This window comes from Rhinopithecus bieti, unplaced genomic scaffold, assembly GCF_001698545.2.
Source record: "Rhinopithecus bieti isolate Rb0 unplaced genomic scaffold, ASM169854v2 scaffold_74225, whole genome shotgun sequence".
Lineage (NCBI taxonomy): Eukaryota > Metazoa > Chordata > Mammalia > Primates > Cercopithecidae > Rhinopithecus > Rhinopithecus bieti.
In genome coordinates this window covers 1-9,845 of record NW_016827667.1, presented here as the reverse complement: position 1 = coordinate 9,845, position 9,845 = coordinate 1, and the positions used below count along the sequence as shown (strand labels likewise).

The 9,845-nt window shown below is 53.6% G+C and overlaps 1 long non-coding RNA gene across 1 annotated transcript; it reads right to left on the bottom strand.

Annotated features, from left to right (window-relative positions):
- Nucleotides 1-1,818: 1,818 nt before the first annotated feature.
- LOC108523408 (uncharacterized) lies at nt 1,819-7,523 on the bottom strand. Its single transcript, XR_001883805.1, has 4 exons — nt 7,454-7,523; nt 4,912-4,959; nt 3,846-3,853; nt 1,819-2,143 (listed from the first exon to the last, which is right to left on the bottom strand). It is a non-coding gene; the product is annotated as an uncharacterized LOC108523408 (long non-coding RNA).
- Nucleotides 7,524-9,845: the final 2,322 nt, after the last annotated feature.

Below are 9,845 nucleotides of genomic sequence, written 5' to 3'. Positions count from 1 at the left end.
CGGCGGCTGCGGCAGCGGGCTCGTGCGCATGCGTCGGCTCCGAGCGGGCCGGTCGCTGGGCGGGGCGAGGAGGAGCCCAGCCAATGGGCGCGGCGCCGCGGCGGGAGCGGAGCGCGCTGTGTCTAAGATCGCGGGGCTGCGGGTGTGAGCGCCCCTCTGCTCCCGCCAGGCCTGAGAGCCGCTGTTAGGAGTCCGGCCGTCCAACGCTTCCTAGCGGCCTCGGCCTTCCTGTAAGGAACCAGGGAGCGCGACTCATGCAGAGATCCTCACAAATCGAATCGCAGACCCTTCCAGCCGGATAGAGGGCGAGCTCTACGCCCGCACTTCACGCTGGACGCCCCGGGTCGAGAGGCGGGCGGCTTCAGGCCTGCGAGGTTCCCGGCTCGCTCAGCGCTCTACTCCCCTCCCCAGTGGGGCGAGGCATCCGCTTGGGTCTTTCTTTCCATTCTTCTGGACCTCGACTTGGACCTGGGTGTGCACCCCTCAGATGTGGAGCCCTGACTCCGTTATTCAAGTGCGGAGTCTGGTGGGGCGGGAGTGGGGGGAAGAAGAGAGGCGCTCAGATCATCCCCAGCTCCTTCTCTTTCTTTTTTAAGATTTAAAAGGTTTATAAAGCAAACAAATCACAGTAAGCTAAGGTTAATTTTTGATTCAGGGGGTACATGTGCAGGTTTGTTATAAGGGTATATTGAGTGATCCCGGATCCTTTTTTATAGTCACCCCTGTCCCCCCACTTCAGCCTGGCAGGTGCCAATAGCCACCAACTCCAGGGCACTGGGAGGTGCCCAATAGCCACTGACTCCAGTGCCACCTCCCCCACCAGGGAGTAGCTGTGAGTAGAGCACATTTGGGTATGATGGACTGTGGACAGGCCTGGCTAAGGGGTCTAGAACTAGAATAGACATTGGCAGTGTGAGAAGCCTGGGGGGGGCGGGGAGTGGAGAGGATCCTGGATGTGGGATTTGACTAGGCAGAAAGGGTTTTATGGCAAGCAGGCTGTTTAGGGTCTGGTTACTTGTGCAGGGAGAGGCCTTGGTTGAAGACATGGAGCTGAGCGGAGTCAGGAACACTTGGACTATAGGTATCCCTAAAATGTGTACCAATGCCAATCTGTGTAAGACACAGGTCATAAGGAATGGGGTGGAAGAATCTAGAGGTGTAGAAGTGTTGGGTCTGCCCTGAATAGCTTATACTTGGTTGGAGAGATAAAGGGCCAGGCCATAAATTGGTGCCAATAGGCAAGATATGATCAAGCCCATGAAGTGACTGATACCATCTCTTTTCTGCAGCTTGCTGCAGAGAAGGGGACAGTATGCAAAGAGGAAGGACCTCTTTCTTCCTAATAGGCCTTAGAGAAGGCTTGTTGGAGATGGTGGACTTCAGCTGGCTTGGAAGAAAGGCTAGGCTTTGAAATGTGGAGGTAGGAGAGAGTGAAGGCATTCCTGACCTGGGGTGGGGGCATTCTTCCTTACCTGTGCAAACAAAGGTAAGGAGGCTGGAAAGTTCAGTGTATTTTCAGGGAATGGTGAGAAACCCATCTGGATTGAAGGGAGGCCTCTGGTCTGTAGAGTGAGGCATGCAAGTTGCAACCTTGGAAGGCCCACCAGATCTGGATGTACAGGATGGCAGAGGGGTAATGAGGCCACACTTGAGGTCCCTCGATGGGAGGGGACAGGAGTGAAAAGGAAAGGAGAGGTGACCTTACACAGCCATTTATAGTGAGCAACATGGCGTTGAGCTTCTGAGAAAGCCAGGATGGTTGCCCCATCCTGGGTCGTCTGACAGCCAGGTTGGATATGAAGGAAGACAGGCTCTTTGAATAATAGAACATGACCTCTAGGAGGCTGTTTATTAGGAAAAGAAGATTGTGGTTCAGGCCTCATTCCAGGTCAGCTGGGCAGTTCTCTCAGGCTTGCCATCTTGTGTCCTGTTTTCTTCTGCTTCCTCAGTGATGTGGACCAGGGTGTGGGTGCCCTGGGCCATGGCCAGGGGGAGGCCCGCAGGGCCCTGGGCCATGGCCGGGGGGAGGCCCGCAGGGCCCTGGGCCATGGCCGGGGGGTGGCCCGCAGGGCCCTGGGCCATGGCCGGGGGGTGGCCCGCAGTGACCTGGAGGATGGCCATGCCCCCCACAGTGGCAGTGCCCCTGTGGAAAGTCAAATGAACAGTGTCAGAGTCTGAGGTCAGGGCTAAGCTTACCTGAGATAAACTCTACCTCACTCCACTTCCCTGGGGGACTCAGGACTCCTAGGCACCCAAGGAGTTGCGGTGGAGGGCTGGGGACATGGGTAGCATGTCCCATGCCTTTTGTCTTGGTGAGGCCAGAACACTGAGCAGATAAAAGGGAGCAACCTAGATTTATTGGTTTCTATTCTTTGAGCCGAGATATGACTGCCACTCCCTGGACCTCGATTTACTTTATTTGCAACTAAGAAGCAGAATTATTTCATCTCCTTTCTCTCACCCAGGAACCCTGGCAGAGTGATTAGAGGTTTTGCCATGCTAGGAACTGCAGGCTCATTGCACTTAGGAGCAAGGGTGAGGCTGGAGGAGGCTACGGGAGAGCTCTTTGAAGGCCAGGGGCAGGGGGAGACAGGAGGCTGGGTCAGGGAAGATGAAAGAGCTGAGGAGGAGAAGGAGGACGGTTGGAGGATGAGAGGACACGGAGGGTAGGAGGTGGCAAGGTGAGGATGTATGTATTATTTTTATGGGTTGTGTGTGTGTGTGTACAGGGTGTGTGCCAGATTTATATAAAATAGCTATGTTTGTGTACGTGTGTGGGTAGGTTCATATTCAGGCTTGCTATGTACACAGATATGTGCATGGAGTGCATGGTTCTGTGTACATGAGTATGTGTGAGCTCATACCTGTTCCTGAGCGGATGCCACACCCAAGAAATCAGGAAGCATAGAAAGTAAAGTAAAAGCTTTTCTGCCTCAGCCAGAAGAGGCCTGGAAAAAGTGTGGTTTAATCTTCCATCTTGGCTGGAATCACTCCTGAAGCCCCAAGGCCAGAGGAGTTTTTGTTTTGTTTTGTTTTGTTTTCTCTTGCCACAAGCCCAGGGGGCAGGCAAGAGACACCACCTTGCTTCTGTGGTAAGGGACTGGGGGTCTGGGGCCCTGTGGAGCAGAGTGAGGCTATGCTCCCACTGTCCAGGCTGGATACCTCCCCAGTCGCCTTCTGCCTCCTAGGGCTTGATTAGGGTTTGGTACCAGTGGGGAAGAGGCAGGCTCCAGGGCTGGGCGCTTTCCTGTGACCATGGTAAAGCAGCCCCTGCCCCATCCAGGCTCAGTGGTGCCTGGAAACAGCCACTTCCAACCCCACCTGCCTCTCCGCTTATGGCTCTTTTGTTTGGGGGTTGGCACACAGTCCCAGGCCGAAGAACTGAGTCTGCTGGTGGTAGCCAGTGGGAGAGAAGAGGTGGAGGAGAGGCAGTCTCCTTTCTCTGGCAGGAGTAGGTCCTAGGGGCCCTGTAGTGTGGTTGGGGTTTGGGAGCAAGCCAGCCATCCAGTGAGGCTGTAGGGGTAGCCAGGAAAGCAGAAAAGCATAGAACAGGCGGGGAAGCAGCAGGAGAGAGGATGGGCTGCTAGGGCAGGGAGGGGACGTGAGGAAAGGAGAGAGACAGATGGGAAAACAGAGGAGAGAACGCCAAGAAGGCTGCAGCCAGCAGAGGGTGGAGGAGTGCAGCGCTGCCCCCTCCCCCACAGGGCTGATGCCTGAGCCTGCTCCCTTCTTTTCATTTGGGAGAAGTGGTGGCTGCTCCCTGAGGGTCTAGGAAGGAGGTTGGGGGTCTGGAGGACATTACAGTGGGGAGGAAAAAGGGGAGAACGTTGGGGAAACTTTTGTACCTTCGGACCTGTGGGAAAGAAAGGGAAAAAAAGAAGCAGCTTTGGTCATTTGGTTCTGCAGTAAAAAAAAAAACCTATCTTCTCCCTGGCGCTAAGGATCTTGTGCCCACACCCCTACCCCAAGAGGGCCTCTCAGATGTGGTCACTTGCCCGTCACTTGTCTGACAATCATTCATTCATTCTCTTAGCAAAGATACATATTGGAAGTCAATGTAAGATTCAGCGGTGTGTCCCTGTGTGCTCAAGGGCTGGCGGAGTCCTCCTGGGTGGAACGCGCCTGGCAGGAGGTATGGGTCCCAACTTTGTCAGCCTGGAGCTGCTCCATAGTGGCCAACTCTGTCATTCACCTGATTCTTGCTTCTACCTCCATGCCAGCTGCCCTGCCAACCTCCCCATCTGTCCTCTGCCCCTGTCACGCCCCACGTATCTCGGGCCAATCTCTGCTCAGTCTCCCAGAGCTGTTTTTTGTCTCCTGTTTATGAACTTCTGTTCTCAGCTCTTGGCCTTTGCTCATGCCTCCTGCACTTGGAAATCTCCCTGGTGCAGCTGTGTGTTGCCCTTCTGCAGGAAATCCACATGCGGGCCATCCAGGCTGCCCAGCTGTGGGTCCGGTGGGCTCCTTCTGCAGCACCCACCTGAGTGGTCCTGCGTGTTCTGAAGTGCCCCATTGGTGGGGATCACCTGCTACTTCTTAAAGGCTAGGACAGTCTTTTGTTCATTTCGAGGGAAGCCAATGGCACAGCTCCCAAGAGCTGGATTCTGGATTCCGACCCAGCCGCACCTCCATGGCCTTGCCCTGAGCATAACCCCTAGCTCCCTTGGGCCTCGAGTGTGCAGTGGGAGAAGCTCCTGCCCTGTTAAGAAACATGAGTAAGCATGCTTCTTAAACTGGAACATGTTCTACAGAATATAAGGGCTTGTCTTCATTGTGGATCCCTACTACCGCCTTCATACAAACACACACACATACATTTTTGGCATGCACTAGTTATGGCTGACTGGTAGTCCCTGCCTTTACTGCTGTCCCCCTTCTTCCAATTCCCAGCCTCCCAGCCACAGTGCTTACCTGGGTGCATCTTTTTGGAGTAAGAGCAGGGAATGACACAAGGAATACCTGTGTTCAAAAGGTAACTTTTAGTTTCCTGTCATCTAAATTGTAGTCGGTCCTTCCTCCCAGGGATGCACACACACACACACACACACACACACACACACACCCTTCAAAGGATGAAAGGGAAAAAACTGCTCCCTCCGGCTTAGCTTGGCACCAATATAGAGCTGGCACTGTAGGTTCCAGGCATGGGGGTTAAATGGACACAGCAGGTTCACCTACATGGTGGGTAGATGGAGACACAACAGCACCATGTACCAGCCCCTACACCCCATGCTCTTACACTTGCCCCACCTAGACTCACAATTATGTGTTAATCCGATTCCACTTGGGAAGATTTCAATATCCATTCATTTGCTAATTATTCATGTTGTGTGCCTGCCCTGTGCCATGTCATGGTACCCCTGTCCCTACAGACTCTTGTCTTGTGTAAACACCTGGCATGGTGTGGGAGCAGGAAGCTTGGAGCGATCAGTGTGCCCAGAGCAGGGAAGGGGAGGAGGGATTGCTAGGACAGGAATGGGGTTGGTGGCCCCTGAGGGCACAAGTGAATGGATTTTTGCCCTGGGGCACAAGTGAATGTAAAGCCTTCCATGGGGTCCTAGCTGCTTATACCTGTCTCCTCACACCAGGATTGGAACGGGGTGGGAGCTTGGAGTCTGAGCCAATTTGTCATTCACCGATAAGCCGTGCTGTCATGAGATGGAGCTGCTGAGGCACCCTGGTGCCAAGGCTGGCGATGTCTTGCTTGGGGCTGGCAAGTCACAATGGCCAACCCCAGAATGGACCCAGTGAACATACAGTACATTCATTTTTTTTTTCAGCCATTAAATGGGAGTGTAGTATGTGATGCCAGGAGCAAATACCTGACATCAGGGCTTTCTGGTACTTACAAGGTTGCTGAGCATACAAAAATAAACAGCGCCCCCAGTACAACAACCCTAGCCTCTTGCAACACACGGCCCCCTAAACCTCTTTTTTTTCTAGGGAACCTTAGTGCTTCTTTAAAATTTTTTTTTTGGGGACAGAGTCTTGCTTTGTCATTGAGGCTGGAGTGCAGTGGCGTGATCACAACTCACTGCAGCCTCGACCTCCAGGGTTCAAGCAATCCTCCCACCTTAGCCTCCCAAGCAGCTGGGACTATAGGTATGTGCCACCACACCCAGCTAATTTAAAAAAATTTGTTGGCTGGGCATGGCGGCTCACGCCTGTAATCCTAGCACTTTGGGAGGCCTAGGTGGGTGGATCATTTGAGGTCAGGAGTTCGAGACCAGTCTGTCCAATATGGTGAAACTCCATCTCTACTAAAAATACAAAAATTAGCTGGGCGTGGTGGCGGGTACCTGTAGTCCCAGCTACTCAGGAGGCTGAGGCAGGAGAATCGCTTGAACCCGGGAGGCAGAGGCTGCAGTGAGCCGAGATCACAGCACTGCACTCCAGCCTGGGTGACAGAGCAAGACTCTGTCTCAAAAACAAAAATTGTTTTGTAGAGACAAGGTCTCACTATGTTGCCTAGGCTCAAGTGATTCTCTCACCTTAGCCTCCCAAAGTGCTGGATTACAGGCATGAGCCACTGCACCCAGCCTCCTGCACCTCTTGAGCTACCCATTTTCCCGTTTTCATTGACTTCTACTTGTACTGAAATGTTTAGCCGAGGTCAGCCTGTGTTCTATACCCATGGTCCTTCCTGCTCCCTCATCCTTTCCCTTAGTGAGTGATTAGACTGGAAGAGACCATGGGGCTGGGCTTTGCGGGGAGGAGAGGTAAAGAAAACCTTAGGGGCTGGGAGCGTGGCTCACGCCTGTTAATCCAGCACTTTGGGAGGCCGAGACGGGCGGATCACGAGGGTCAGGAGGATGAGACCATCCTGGCCAACACGTGAACCCCATCTCTACTCAAAAATACAAAAAATTACCGGGTGTGGTGCAGCGGCCTGTAGTCCCCAGCTACTTGGGAGCTGAGCAGGAGAATGGTGTGAACCCAGGAGGCGGAGCCTTTGCAGTGAGCTGAGATCCGGCCCACTGCACTCCAGCCTGGGCCACACAGCCAGACTCGTCTCAAAAAAAAAAAAAAAAAAAAAAAAAAAAAAAAAGAAAACTTAAGGGCCAGTCAGGATCTGGGTAAGATGAAAGAGAAAAGACAATCCTCAGAATGTATCTCCCCAATTCAGGCCCAGGTGTTTGAGGGACAGGAGTTGGCAGCTCTGGAAGGGACCTCATGCAGTTTCTTCCACTCTCAGCCAAGCCCTGCTGCCTGGCATGGCAAAGGTTGTAAATCAATCATAACTGAAGAAGAAAGTGGAAGTGCAGGGGCCCAGACCGGGAGTGGGGACAGGGCAAATGCACAGACAGACACTCCCACGCAGAGACACCGAAGCACAGATACCAATTCAATGCACATAAACACACCCAGAGAGACCCTGACCACATGGACACACCACATACCCCACAGACACCCTCCTGTCCCCAGCCAACAGCAAGCAGAGCCAGGTCCCTACCTGAGAGTTCAGAGCAGGGGCAGGAAGTCTGGGGCACTGTCTGTTCTCAGGTGTATTTGTACAGGTCAGGGAGGGGCTGGGATTGACCAGGTGCACTGGGAGGGCCAGGTGCAGAAGGCTAGAGGGAATGAAGAAGGATGGGCTAATCCTTATCTGGGCAAAGGACAGTTGAAAGCAGGATGTGTGTGTGTGTGTGTGATGGGGAGGCTGCGGAACAAGCCGTTACCAGACTGGTGTGGTAATGAGATGCCACAGAATCCAGGCAGAAGTCCCCAATGCTGGCAAGACTGTTTTCACCAGGGACTGGCTCTGAACATTTGTAGAGCTCCTACTGAATGCCAGGCCAGGCCTGTGGTGCTTCACGTGCATTAGTAACCCAATGACTCCTACAAGATAGATAGGATGATTACCTCCTTTCAGCAGGTGGAGGAAGAAATAGTGACCCTAGTGGAGGACCTGGTGGAATCTTTGCCTTGGGCGCCAAGCCCCAGGCATGAATTGTCAGATGTGCTGCCCAGCCCAGGGAGCTAGCCTGAGAATGGAAATTAGACACAGAACGGAACTTTTGGGATGGATCTAGGTAGGCGGAGAGGGAGCCCAGGCTGCCAGCTTGCTCTGCACTCCGAAAGCCCCTTGTAGTCTGGTCCCCACTGACCCCTGTGGCCTCTGATGCCTGCCATAACCTCTTGCTTGGCGTGCTCTAGCCATGGTGGCCTTCCTTAGTCTCCTGCAGGCAGACCCGGTGCCCTTGCTCAGCTTTCCTGTCTCCCTGGATCCTTGCTTTTAATGTCTCTTGCTCCCAGTGGGGATTCGGCTCCTCAGAGGCAGGGGCTGTGGTGACTTCCTTCCTTCCCTCCTTCCCTCCTCCTCCTCTACTACCTCCTCCTCCTCCGCCACCTCCTCCTCCCTCTTTCTTTCTTTCTTTTCTTTCTGAGACAGAGTCTGGCTGTGTCACCCAGGCTGGAGTGCAGTTGTACAATCTCAGCTCACTGTGTCCTGGGTTCAGGCGATTCTCCTGCCTCAGCCATCTGAGGAGCTGGAATTACAGGCGCCCACCACCACTTCCGGCTAACTTTTGTATTTTTAGTAGAGACGACGTTTCACCATGTTAGCCCAGGTAGTCTCAAACTCCTGACCTCAGGTGATGCACCCACCTCGACCTCCCAAAGTGTTGGGATTACAGGTGTGAGCCACCACACCCGGCCTGTGGTGGCTTTCTTAGTCATTGTTTTATCTCCTCAATTAGAGCAGTAACAGAACCACCATTAGGATACAATTTGGAAAATGGAGAGGAGGAAAAGAGTGATCCTCCTTTATCTCCATGGTGGGCAGGAAAGTGTTTGTGTGCCAGGTTCTCTTACAGTATCAGTTATCTCAGCTCCTGGAGGTAACAGTTATGATCTTCCCCTCTTTTATAGATTAAAGCATGCCAGGGTTCAGAGACATTAAGAAATCTGTTTGAGGTCGCCCACCAAGTGTGTAGTTAGTCCCAACTGCGGACTATTTGAGTCTAGAGCCCAGGCCCTTTCTTCACCTTAGGTAATCTCTCCTTTTAGGAATGCTCTTCTGAAAAATTCCAGCCTGCTTTGCTAACATTGTTGGTCAAAGGACTTTGGTTTATGACTAGGTGGAAGGTTATTAGTCCCTTTTGCACACATTTGCTGTGGGTCTATGGGCAACCAGGACAGGGTGGGCTACTGGGGAGGGGCAGAAGTCCCAGGGGAGGTTTACAAAGGTGTGGTCCCTGCCAGGCTCCGACCCACACTGTGTGAATGTTACCAACTGCATCCACTACTCACCGCGCTCTCTGCCCGCACCAGCCCTCTAAGCCCTACTCTGCCTCCTTTTCCCCTTCAGGGACCTTGACACCGCAACCTCTCCACCTCTGCCCTCAGCCTTTGGCAGGAAGCTGAGAGACCTGTGTCTTCACAAACCCCCAGGAGGAAAGCAGGGGCTGAGAGGAATGCATGGGGGCCCAGGGCTGTGGGTTCCAGGCTTGAGGCCTAAGTTCTCCATCTCAGGGATCAGGATCTGAGCTCCAGTGGGTGCTAATCACAGAACCCACTACAGCAGCAGGCGGGCAGGGTAGTGAGGCCTTGGGTGGTGGCAGTAGGCCCTGCCTTGATGGGGTGGACCGAGAAGACAGGGCAGCCCCAGAAGCCCGAGTGGGCCCGGAGGCCTTTGGGAAGTGAGGAGGGCACCCACAGCAGTGGTGGCCTGTGGGAGATGATCTGTAGCAGGGTGAATGTGTTCATGAACTCTTCTCCTACCCAGTCCTAAGATTTTGAGGGCAAGCAGGGCCTCCTCCGTGTGTGTGGCCCCGCTGCCCCTCAGCAGGCACTGTGCCTTACAGATAGTCACCGCTCACCTGTGGGGAAAAGAAAGAGAGATC